Source organism: Aplysia californica, unplaced genomic scaffold, assembly GCF_000002075.1.
Source record: "Aplysia californica isolate F4 #8 unplaced genomic scaffold, AplCal3.0 scaffold01248, whole genome shotgun sequence".
Taxonomy (NCBI): domain Eukaryota; kingdom Metazoa; phylum Mollusca; class Gastropoda; order Aplysiida; family Aplysiidae; genus Aplysia; species Aplysia californica.
Window position 1 is genome coordinate 60,082 of NW_004798518.1, and position 12,420 is coordinate 72,501.

Sequence of the window (12,420 nt, forward strand, 5' to 3'; positions counted from 1 at the left end):
CCCCCCCCATTCAGAACTCACCTGACCTAGGCATACTACGCACGTCCAATGTCTCCACTATCAGTGGAGCCATAGTGTGGGTCATCGTGGCGTCATGTAAGAATGTCACTTTAAAATTATTTTTAAAAAACTAAGACCGAATTGTTAATGCTTTAACCAAACAAGTCACATTATTTGTTTTTTTACGACACACAATTACGTACCTAGTCGGGTACTACTTGGCGGGTATTTGAGTTGATTTCCTGGTGTTAGAGAATCAAACACTACACTTTGAACATCCGACTACGAAATCCATGAAGACAAGAAGACATCCTTGAAAAACGATAAATCTTAGCGCTAGATCAAATAGCGCCATTTAAACATAAGCTTTCAGAATACCACTCTAGCTAAGCAACCCCATCTATATAATAAGCAGGCAACTGAATTCCCCCGATCCTAAAAGTTTACCCAGCTCTCAGGTAGATCAATGGATGTCTGGTACAGCCTCTGTCGGCGTCTCCAAGTAAATATTTGTTGGTCGTTAAAGCTAGGGTTTTAGAACTTTGCAAATGCATAGCCTGGGCTTTGCTTGATTGTCTCTCTGCTTGATTGCATTAAACTCACAGGGCCATTTTTTGTCTATAACATTTTGTTCCACACATAATCATGAAGCCAATAAGGATTTCTCTCTCTTCTTTTTAGTAAGAGTTTTACGGCACTTGCAACACAGTGAGGTCATATATTATGTGCCAAACCTTGTTACGAAAAAAAGGTATGCACAGTACACAGACTTAGACTTAGAATACCATATTAGAAACCGCTTCTCCAAACTATAGTAAGAAGCGAGGTAAATGGATGGGTGAGTGGATGAACGGGTTGATGGGCGCATGGGTATGCAGGTAGGAAGGTAAGAAGGTAGGTAGGTAGATAGGTAGGTAGGTAGATAGGTAGGTAGGTAGGTAGGTAGGTAGGTAAGTAGGTAGATAGGTAGGTAGGTTGGTAGGCAGGCAGGCAGAAAAATAGATAGGTAGGTAAGTAGGAAGGTAAATAGGTAGGTAAGTAGGCAGGTAGACTGAAACTTGAAGTTTGCTTGTGATGTTACTTATTGTGGAAAGGTAAGTAGGCTAGTACACAAACGGGTGTTTGATAACAAGGTATGTATGCATATTAAATGTTAAGAAAGAGTATGAATATCAATATAGTTTTCTCTTAAAATACCACCCCCCCCCCAACAAACTCCCCCCCCCCCAAAAAAAAAACCCCAAACAGGCCGTCATGTTCTTGAGGCAAAGTGGAATACAAAAATGATAAAACCGTTTCTGAGCAACAAACACAAAACACCAAGAAAACGTCATCGTCCATGACCTCACTAGACTCTACTCGACAAAACCCTTGCCTGTTTACGCATGGCCCTCACCAACGTTTTAGCAGATGAATACATGTATACAGGGCCTGACCCAAACCTCTTGCCTCCTACGTATTAATTACCGAACAACCACGCAAATAACACGGAATTCATGCCAAATGAAAGTTATAGATGTCTGTTGTGAGATAACTTCTAACTTTGCGTCCCACATGATCACCATCTCTGTCTCCACAAGGTGCGCTGGCGAGAAGTAAGTATCAGCATCACGTCGGTAACTATTTAAAAAAAAAATCAAGCGGTTTTCTTTTCACGCACATACGTTTCTATTCTGCATTGTTGTTATAATATTGATGCAGAGAGGTTGCGATTATGTAAGAAACAGCGTCGAATTTCATAGTAAACATTCTAAACTTTCATTTGCAACTACATTTGTGTTTATAGTCAGATCATTTTGGAAAATATGTTCTTGGAATAGGAGGCAAGACTTTTCAATCTGCTCCAGCAGATTAAAACTTACCGAAGTGAACACCTTAGAAATGGAAACATCAGTGTCTGAGTCCAGAAAAATGGAAACCACAGTCTCTGAGAACAGAGAAATGGAAAGCACAGTCTCTGAGACCATAGAAATGGAAACCACAATCTCTGAGACCAGCTAGCTTTCCCTCCGTCCAAACAGATTAGAAAGTTCTTGGCGGACAGAATCAAAGCTAAACCCAGCCCGTGCCTGACTACAATGTCTTTTGAAGCAAATCCGTTCATGAATATTTAATGACCAGGCAATAATTTCATCGGCACCGCCTGCCCAGGCCACTGGACAGCAAAACGCCTGTTGTAAATACAGGAGGAAAAAAAAGTGGGGAGAAAAAAAATTGTGGCACGTCATTAATCCCACATAAATCAGATAACAAAACATGGAGAGAGAAAAAGAAATCTGGGTTCAATCAGAGTTCTGAGGTTTCGATCTGCTTAGCTAACTTGCCTTTAACCCCCCCCCCCCCCCCTCCAGTAGATTCGATCCTGAAGGCTGTGGTAATGCTTCTCTTAAATGTTTAGTAAAAGGGACATTTTAGATGGCACAAAAGCAGATTGCTATATAGGTAGAAGTGGAACAAAACAGACTAGTTTCATTTAAAGAAATACGTTTGGCTTTGAATGCCTAGAAAAAAAAATTGCGGTCTTCTTTGTTCAAAAATTTGTCGTCGAAAATGGCGTGCATCTGTGTGAACGTATGATCTCCCAACAGGATTGCTTACTTCAGAAACCGAGGCACGATGTGATGCCTAGTAGACGTGGGAAATTGTCGTTATTTTTCCTAAAGTCACAACATGGACGCGGGAAAAAATCACTGGGTGTAAGTTGATGTAAGCGTTTTAAAGTCCCCATGGACACAATTTAAATATTTAAAATGATAGGAAACGGGTTCGTCGACGCTGCATGGCAGGGCAAACCGAGCTTAGAGGGGTATAACATCCCAACAGCAAGAGAGAAATACTCGAGAAATATCCTCCATACCTATGAATAACACTTGGGTCTTTTGTGTGAGACAGAGAAGTGCCTAACCCCTACACAACAGACGTTGGTTGTAAGTTGTTGTTTTACGGCATCTGTATGGGGCTAAAAGGGGAAAATTTAACACTAACTTAATAATGATAATAATAGATAGCATTTGTATAGCCCAAATCCCTGCTCAACTGCAAGCTCTACACGCTTCACAATCTATACTATTACCCCAGCAGACCTGAGAGCATCCTGAAACAACCTCAACTACCTGGGAATTATACAGTGCAAGCATCCATTTGTAGGCGCTAAAACACGAACATACTAAGACGATCTTTTGTGGTCTATGGCCGGGTACCCATTCCCACCTGGGTGAAGTGAGGAAAATTCGTGTAAAGTGCCTTTCCCAAGGACACAACGTCGGGCCCGCGGCTCGAACCCCCGAGCCCGCAACCTCATGATAGCGAGTCCGGTAGCCTAACCCCTTGGCCACCGACGCCACACTGTGTTTTCCAAAGGAGCCTATATCTGCAGCCGTGGTATAGCTGTTAGGCACTTCGTTGTTGGGCTCAGGAAACTTGAGTGGGAGGTTGGCAGGTGCTCTGGCATGGTTTGCTTCTTCTTTCCTATCAAACATCTATCGTCTTTATCTCCCCCCCCCTTCTTGTGTGTGTTTGTTACTCTCTCGTAACACCTCTAATCTTTTGCCCTTATATGACCTTATTGTGTTGCAAGTGCCGTAAAACACTTACTAAACTAGAAAAGAAGAAAACTTGAGTTCGATTCCGTGTATGGAGAAGTTTTATCTCATATTTCGGTCTTTCTGCTTGGATGTTGTACACCTCTCAGCCGGCTAGGTCCTGGTTGAAATTGTATCGATATGGGCGTAAAACAGCGAAAAGTTGAAGAGAGGAAGAGCCCGAAACAGGGACGCATTCTCCCCTGATGATGTCCACGCTAGAGTCCAGGATACGGAGCTTTCGGCTGTGAGCAGTGCTTATGTCTCTTTTAGACTACGTACTCTCAGCCGGGTTGGTCCTGGTTAAAATTGTGTCGATATGAGCGTAAAACATCAGAATTTTATTGTTTTAATACGTAGGCTACAATAATTAAGTGACGAGTCCACAGAATATGAGCAAAACTTAAGCTACCCCCCCACCAAAGAAAAAAACCAAAGCAAAAAATAAACAAAGCAATCAAACAAACAATCATCTGTTACTATAAATTATTGATGTCGTAAAAGGGCTAGGATTCACTTTCGTTTTTCAAAACAAAATATTTTTAAAAGAATCTTTTCAACTTTTTATTGTCTCAGAGCAATTAATAGACAGCAAACCAATCTTTCGTCCTTCTTATCAAACATCTATCATCCTTATATTATCTCCTCCTTCTCTTTCTTGTGTATTACTCTCAAGTGACCCTTTAATTTTTTGCACTTATACAACCTAATTTTGTTACAAAAACTGTAAAAATCCTCCTCAGACTCAAACCAATTATCAGAGGCATTTTTTGGGAAGAGTTTTACAGCACTTGCAACACAATAAGGTCATAATAAGGGCCGACGATTAGAGGTGTTGCAAAAGAGTAACAAACACAAAAAAGAAGAATGGGAGATAAAGACGATAGATGTCTGATAGGGAAGAAGGAGCAAACCACACCAGAGCACCAGCCTACCACCCACCATCACAGTTTAATGTTGTACTTTGTGAAATGTCTGGAAGCGGAAAAGGGAAAACATAATGTTGTCACAGTCAGTATAAAAACATTTGATTTGTGACTATGGTGACATTTTGAGAAAAACATCGGAAGCTTGCAACTGAAGAAAACGAGGAAAAAGAAAGGGGCTGTGTGGGTGGGAAGGGAGAGAGTGGGGGGGGGGAGGAGGTCAGTATCGAGAACTTGCAGGGAGATTATGAACCCTATAGGAACTCATCTGCAGCACGAACTAGGTCACTTCACGACTTACAAACATTTCCTGTGTGCAGATCAATTGACCGTTATTAAGTAGTCTCATTTTCTCTACACGTGAAAACTCGTTGCTCGATCAATGCCAAACAAACGAGACAGTGGCGTGATTGCTGACTGGTTGACACTAGAGTGCTGTGCGTATGATGCCCAGGCAAATAGCACAACCACGCGGAGCCAGCTTAGGAGAGATGGAGAACCCTAATGACTAAAAATAGTTGTCTGTGGAAATATCAGTCATTCTGGAGTGGGTGATACAAGGACGTGCGGGATCGGAGTAATGTCAGCTCGTGACTGAATTAAGACTTTCTGATTTCACGAAAGTGACAAGAGAATGGACAAATTTTTTTTTTAACGAAGGGCCGTGAAGCATACTGTGATTATGCAAAAAAATCTGGAACAACATTTTAGCTTAGTTTTAGTAAGAATTTGCATCGCGTGCAACACAAATAGATCATTAGAGATTTGAGGTGTTACAAGAGAGTAACAAACATAAAAAGGAAGGAGGGGAGATATGGACGATATATGTTTGATAGGAAAGAAGGAGCAAACCACACCAGAGCACCCGCCAACCACGCACAGATCATATGTGCCGAAGATGAGAGGTGCTACGAGAGAGTAACATATAAAGACAAGAAAGAGGAGAGATAAGGAATATAGGTGTATAATAGAAAGAAGGAGGAAATAACACTACACCACAATGCCCACCAACCACCCACCAAGAAAAAATTACAATATGCAAACAATGACCCTTGGAGTTCGCGTTACATCACACAATGACATGGTGTTCAAAGTTACACATAGGAAAAGAAAGCAACGTGATCAACTTTCTCTCGGCGAGAGTGGAGGGCCAATTTTGGTTTTTAAAGACCCCTCTCTGCAATAAGAACACCTGCTTGTTCTGATTACAATCTCAAAACTGTTATCTCCAGGTTTTATTTTAACAGCTCAGCATGTATTGCACCATGTCAGGTCGTGGACTCAAAAACCTTGGAAAAGACACTTTACACGACTTTTCCTCACTTCACTCAGGTTGGAATGGGTACCTCGGCTATAATAGATAGCAAACGATCTTGGTAGTTTGTGTTTGGGCGCTTAATCGGCTGCTTGTACCTCATACTTCCGGAGAATCTGTAATATTTTTTGTGTGCTAGGGTCTCCCGAGGTAGCAATACAGATTGCGAATCGCACAGAGCTTGCTGTTAAGCGAGATATGCGCCAAATAAGTTCTATTTATTATCATTGATTACATTTAATGACTACATTGGCGATATGGTTATCTTACTCTTTGTCTGCTCAACTTGATTAACGTTACCCACAGACAATCACACGAGACGCACGTCAGACACGCTTTGAAGCCATTGCTGACATCAGAACTAACAGTCCAGGTCTTATCAAGGTAAATACTTATTGACAAAAAACGTGATCTATGCTCCCTTTTGAAAAGTACTCAGCGATTGATGCATGGTGATGGAATCTTTGTGTGGTTAACCCGATCCGTACGTCGTGTTTTACTATCGTATTCCTACGACGTGGGGAACTCTGTGCCACCTCTTTTCAAAGAAGAAATTTACTCGTTAATCCGATCTTAACACTTTGCAAAGCAGTCTGTCAAAATGATTTTTGAGAAATACTGAAAGTTTCAAAGAGATCTTCGTACTAGAAGTGTTCTAAAATGTGAAGAATATAACTCCGATGGGTACTAAATGGCCAAATGAAATACTGATAAGATTAAGGTACTGGCCAAAAAAGGCGAAATAAGAAACGATTTTAAAAAATTATATGTCGTGACAATAGATGAAACAGCTTCGTCCAATGATGCAGAGATTACGAAAAAGCTAAAAATTCGAAGAAGATAAAATTTTTAAAAACACAATAAGATGGACTATCTCTAAAAGGTAAACTGGAACTTTCATAAATGGACCATAGCATTTTTTTTCAGTATCATGTAGGACTGCCGAGAATTTCACTATCTCTGAGGACACACGCTATGGTTATATTTTGACAACACTTGAAAAGATGCTGTTTGGGCCCAGCTCAAAAGGAAGATAAACTTTGTGACACATACTGACTTTTTGATTCACGCTTTTGCTGCTTTTTTGTTGTTTTTTAAAATCTGAAACCGGAAAAGACAGACAGCAATACGAACACTACGGGACATAGAACAATTCGTATTTTTACGTTTTATTAACATAATATTATTATATTGTATATAGATTTGTTTCACAAGTGTTCAGCGTAAAGATAGATGAGAATAATTGGCAACCTTTTTAACCGTTCCAAGCCCTTAAAGTACATATTGTAGCAGTTCTCATGTTTTTAATTCATGTGTGGTCGTTCGAAATGTGGCACAACATAGTCTTTGTTGTTTCATTTTTTTATTTGTTTTTGGTAAGTGTTTTCCGGTGTTCGCAACTGCACCAGGTCACGCGCGGGACACATTAAACATTTTCAGTCGGTAGGAAATTTTGAATTTTGCCAGGGTGGCGGCTGAAGCCTACTTTTATCGGTTTTAGACAACCAATGTATCTTTAACGTGCGCAGCTTACGCTCGAGACCTCCGATTTTTTCGCCCTTGTCCGAGAAGGCTAGGTGTAGATCTTTCCTACCATAAGATCAGGGGTGTGGCTGAAAGACAACAGTAAGAAAGAGCCAAGGAGTAGCAGTAGAAAGGCTGCAGAAAGAGTCAGGAGCCTAGAGGAGGGGGCAACGGTGAGGGGGTGGGAGCAGAAAGTCAGACGACAGAAAATTGCAAGAGAACAGGAAAGGAGGTGAAAGGAGACAATTTTAGAAAAGAATGTTTTTCGGTCACTACCCGGATTGGAACCCGGGACCTTTGAATGAGAGGTGAACTCCTTAATCTCTAGGCCACGAGATCCCCATAGTCTTTGTTCTTCTGTTGGACATAATGTATGCCTGCTAGAGTTAGCTAACCCATCAAAAGCGTGCCAGTGACAAGCAATACTGGGCGCCCATTGCGCATGGGAACGGGTTGGGTCGGGTCGGGTCGGGTCGGTCGCCCGATAGGTTGCCTGAAAACAAGCGCGTTAGTTTTTGAGGCGATGAGTCCGGCACGATCGGCTTGTGCCACGATAGCCGCTTTGCGCCCTCAATCTCCGCCCCGACCCGACCCGATCCCCCAAAGGGCACCCTGTGTAAAATGCCATTTTCTGTCGCAGCGGTAGGTTTTACTGTTAAGAACAATTAATGCCGAGAAAGAAAGGAAGGCTATGGTTTAAAAAACTGAAGTTTAAAAAACTTTAGGTCTTTATTAACACTTTCTCTTCCCTTTCATAATACCCTCTCTGTCTACTTGTGTACCTAAAAGTTTTTATGTTCACGGCTTGTTGGGTGCGATTGGAACAGTGGTGTCAATCTGGAGACCTCATCAATCTTCACTGATTGTGATGCATTATGGATGGAGATGAAAACATCCCTCAGGAACATAGATTAGAGGAATAACTAACCAATCAAATGCATTAACCACTGCTGAAACTGTCTAAAATGGCCACCCATTATCGAGGAGAAAAGCTGCCGCCTAGTACCATGTGACCGTCTATACGTAACCGTCTTACACTGTGTCAGTTTAATGTTAAAAGTACGCGAGCAAGGAAATGAGAAGTGGCCGTTTGTACAGGTGGTTGTCTTGCACGGTGGCTGTTAGAAAAAGCTCGACTGTTGTACTTCACTAATTAAATAAGTAAAAAGGCGAGCACATGGAAGGCATCTGAAATATTTAACGACGAATTTATAACAAATTTATAACAAAGATCGTACACAACAAGATAGTTCGCTCAGACAAAAAAGTGTCCGCGGATGTCCGCTCCTTGCTTCAGATGGCGCAGCAGTCTTTGTTTTGAAGCTCTCTTTCGTTTCTCCAGAAGAAGAATAGGAACTTCACAGTTTGTTAGTTTCGCTTTTATTGTTTTTCCTCACAAGTAAGGTTACTCTGTTCGCAAAGTTCGCGCTTTCTCGGAGAGGGCGCCACCTAATTCTAAGGACACTTTTTTAATTGGCTCAAAAAGAGGATTTAACTATCTTGTTATACACGATCTTTGGTGATAAACTACTATCGTATATCGCTTGAACAATGAGTTTTCGTTCCTTTGCTGCAATCCTCGTGTGTTTCTAAAAGATGCATACCCCCCCCCCCAATAAAATTAAAGTAAGAGTAAAAACAAGGAAGGATTTATTTTTACAGCATCATCACCAATACCACCACAACCACCAGCAACAACGGCAGAAAATGCTACAGCTGTAACAACAAGAAAACAAGGGAATGAATAGGCAAAAGACAAAAAAGAATGGTTTTTAAATCCTGACGACATATCTATTTTTATCCTGAATCAGGCTGAGCGTAGATTCCGATTGTTCTAAGTGTTCCTGTCATCTATTGGCACCTGCAGTCTCATTAATCGTATGACAGTGCTGACTATTTGATTAACCGAACAGAGTAATAAATGAAAAGTAATAGCCCTAAGTTTGAGTGCACTCGCACTCAAGGTCAACACACGTTTAAACTTCACGCAGGGGGTTCGTGGTCGAGAGGTTACGGTGTTCGCCTGTCATTCAATAGGTCCCGGGTTCGAATCCGGAAAGCGACGAAATATTTTCTTCTCCAAAATGTTCTCATATAATGTCATCTCCAATCCTGCTGTCTAACAATGTTCTGTCGTCTTCTTTCGTCTCCACTTTCTGTACCCACCCCTCACCTCCTTTGCCCCCTCCTCTGGGCTCCTGACTCTTTCTGCAGCCTTTCTACTGCTACTCCTTGGCTCCTTCATATGATAGGCAAGATCTAACACCTAACTTCTCGGATCAGGGCGAACAATCTCGGAGGTCAAGCGTGCAAGTTGTGCGCGTTAAAGATCCCTTGAGTGTTCAAAATCGAAAAGACTTGGCTTTAGCCACCACCTGGGTAAATTCAAAATTTTTAAGAAAATGTTTAATGTATTGCAATATGCAGTTGCGTACGCCCTTAAACACTTACCGAAAAGAATTAAATAAAAAATCGTGCGTTTCAGGAATTAAAAGTAGGATAATTGATTTTGTACCCCCGACAAGTCACGATGGATGGCCATTACTACTCACTTGTCAAATAATTCCATCCCCAAAACACAAAAGCAAGAACCGAAACCAACATCACTCGACTGGCCTCCATTATGCAAGAACTGCATTGCCTCAGTCAGGCCTCTTTCATTTTTCTGACAAAGTCCTTTCTCGGTGTCAGTCTGTCTGTTTAACAAGGTGTTGGTTTGTTTGTGTTGTATCTTTAACTGTCTGTTTGTCTATTTCCCTCCACTGTTTGATTCCGACCTCGCCTATCACGAATACGTTTAGGCGTATGCTTGTCCTTCTCTCTCTCTCAATTTCTCTCTTTCTCTCCCTCTCTCTCTCTCTCTCTCTCTCTCTCTCTCTCTCTCTCTCTCTGTGTCTCTCTCTCCCCCTTTCTCCCTCTCTCTCTCTCTCTTTCTCTCTCTCTCTCTCTCTTTCTCTCTCTCTCTCTCTCTCCCTCTTCCCCCTTTCTTCCACCCCCCCCCTCTCTCTCTCTCTCTCTCTCTCTCTCTCTCTCTCTCTCTCTCTCTCTCTCTCTGTCTCTCTCTCCGCGGAATTTATTAGTAACAAAAAACGCTGGCAAACTACAAAGGGAATTTTGGGAGTGCTCATTTGTAAAGTTTTGGCACTTACACGAGTGGAAGAAATTATTGCAGAAAAAATCTCAAGCTTCTTTTCAAAAGGAAATGTTAAAAGCCTCCAACAATCAGAAATGTTGGTCTACAAATCAAATGCCTCTTAACGTAGGAGCACCAAACAATAAGAAAGAAGTGCTGGGAGTTTGGAAGAGATTGGAAAGACATATTTGGAAAAATTCTGTTGATTGCAAACTCACCCGTAATAAATAATCATTTCTTTTAAAAAAGAGGGGTTATTTTGGGGGGTTTTTTAAAACCACGCTCGTATGTCTTGTAACGGCTTTTCCTTGGCACTCAACGCCGGAACTGGATACGCCGTCAAGAAATAATTTTGCTCCATCATCCCAAAAACTGAGACCTGTTCAGACATATTCTAACCCCTTTTCTACTCATAATTTTTCTTTGTCTGGGTTTAGAGAGATGAAATTAAAAAAAAATAATTATGATCCACAAAATATAATTTATTATGTTTTCCGTCTAGAGATGAAATTTTTTTGTTTGTATTTTAGCACCAGCTCGACTTATCGATCGTGAGTCAAAAACCGTGTCTCCCCATACAACAACCGTCTCCTAATCTGTCTTAAGCTTAATCAAAAGCCTTCTCCTATGGCTCCGATAAACGAATCAATACCCCGTTATTGAGCACCGTATTCAAGATATTCAAGGCCTTTCCTATCTAAATCAATGTTGTGGGACCCCAAACCAGTTATCGGCTGATCTATAGCCGATGTGGTGCCGAGGTGGGTGGGGGGGGGGTGAACTGGGATACTCACTTTAAAACGTTAAGTAGAATAAGAAGACCTTGAGGGAGCTTGGGGGGGGGGAGGGGGGGGGGGGCACCACTTTCGACTAATCCTTTTTTTTAAATGGGGGGGGGGGGGGGGCGGGTCATCACTTTTGACCAATACTTTTTAGGAGGGGGGGGGAGAAGCAATAGAAAGGAAGGCAATTCTCAAACTTTTCAAAGTCCAAGGTCTTTCACATACAGATATTATGTGCTACTAAAAGTGTGCATGGTCTGCTTGAGCATCCCGGAAAGCTCAGGGAAGGCGAGGGACAATGAAGTTCTGTCAACTATAAGATCTAACCAAGCTTGGGCTACACTAAAACTACAATCTTATATCTAGTCCTCATCAAGTGCCGGATCTGCGACAGACATCGGCGATCATGGTTCCCCATTCATTCCTTTGCTCGGATGCTCTAAAAAAAAAAAGAAGCTAGATCTATGTTTCCCCGATCTTTCCACGTTACCCATTTGTTTAGACTTATATCTAGATTAGTAGGAGCCACAAAATGTCGCCCTGCAGACCTCACATGGCCTGTGGGGCGCGACTTAGAAACCCGTGACGTAGACAGAGTCGTCATAAAGTTCTGTGAGGTGTCCATTACTCTCAACTGAAGAGTACGGGGAAAAGGGGGGGGGGGACTGATGACGTCCAAACTTTTATAGCCCTTTATATCAAATCCCGACTGCGTAACAAAAAGATGACATAGAAAGATGAAGGCTACCTGAAATAACCAGTGAATAAATATTTCATGAGTAGAACACGCACATTTCAAAGAATTTTAGATGTGAAAGATACAGCAAGTCTTTAGATTGTATAGATGAGTCCTGCCTAAAATAACTAATAAACGAATATTTAATGAGTAGAACACAAACATTTTAAATACAAGTAGAATTTTAGACGTGAATGAAAGAAACAGCAGGAAGTCTTTGGATCGTAACTCTCACTTCTTAGACAGAAAGTGTGACTTCAGTTTTTCACCTGCATTCTTCAACTGTTCTCTACAAAAGATTCCAAATCGAGCTATACACGAAACTGCTAATGAAGTTTTAATCCTCTTTAGGGCTCCGTGATGCTGGGTTTGGAGAAACCTACAGATGCCCTGACCTTGTGTGTTTGTTTGGGGGGGGGGGGA

The 12,420-nt window shown here is 41.6% G+C and overlaps 1 protein-coding gene across 1 annotated transcript in view; it reads right to left on the bottom strand.

Annotated features, from left to right (window-relative positions):
• The window catches only part of LOC101857696, a gene marked incomplete in the record, with an annotated part of 72,430 nt that overhangs the window by 58,864 nt on the left and 1,146 nt on the right, over window positions 1-12,420 (bottom strand).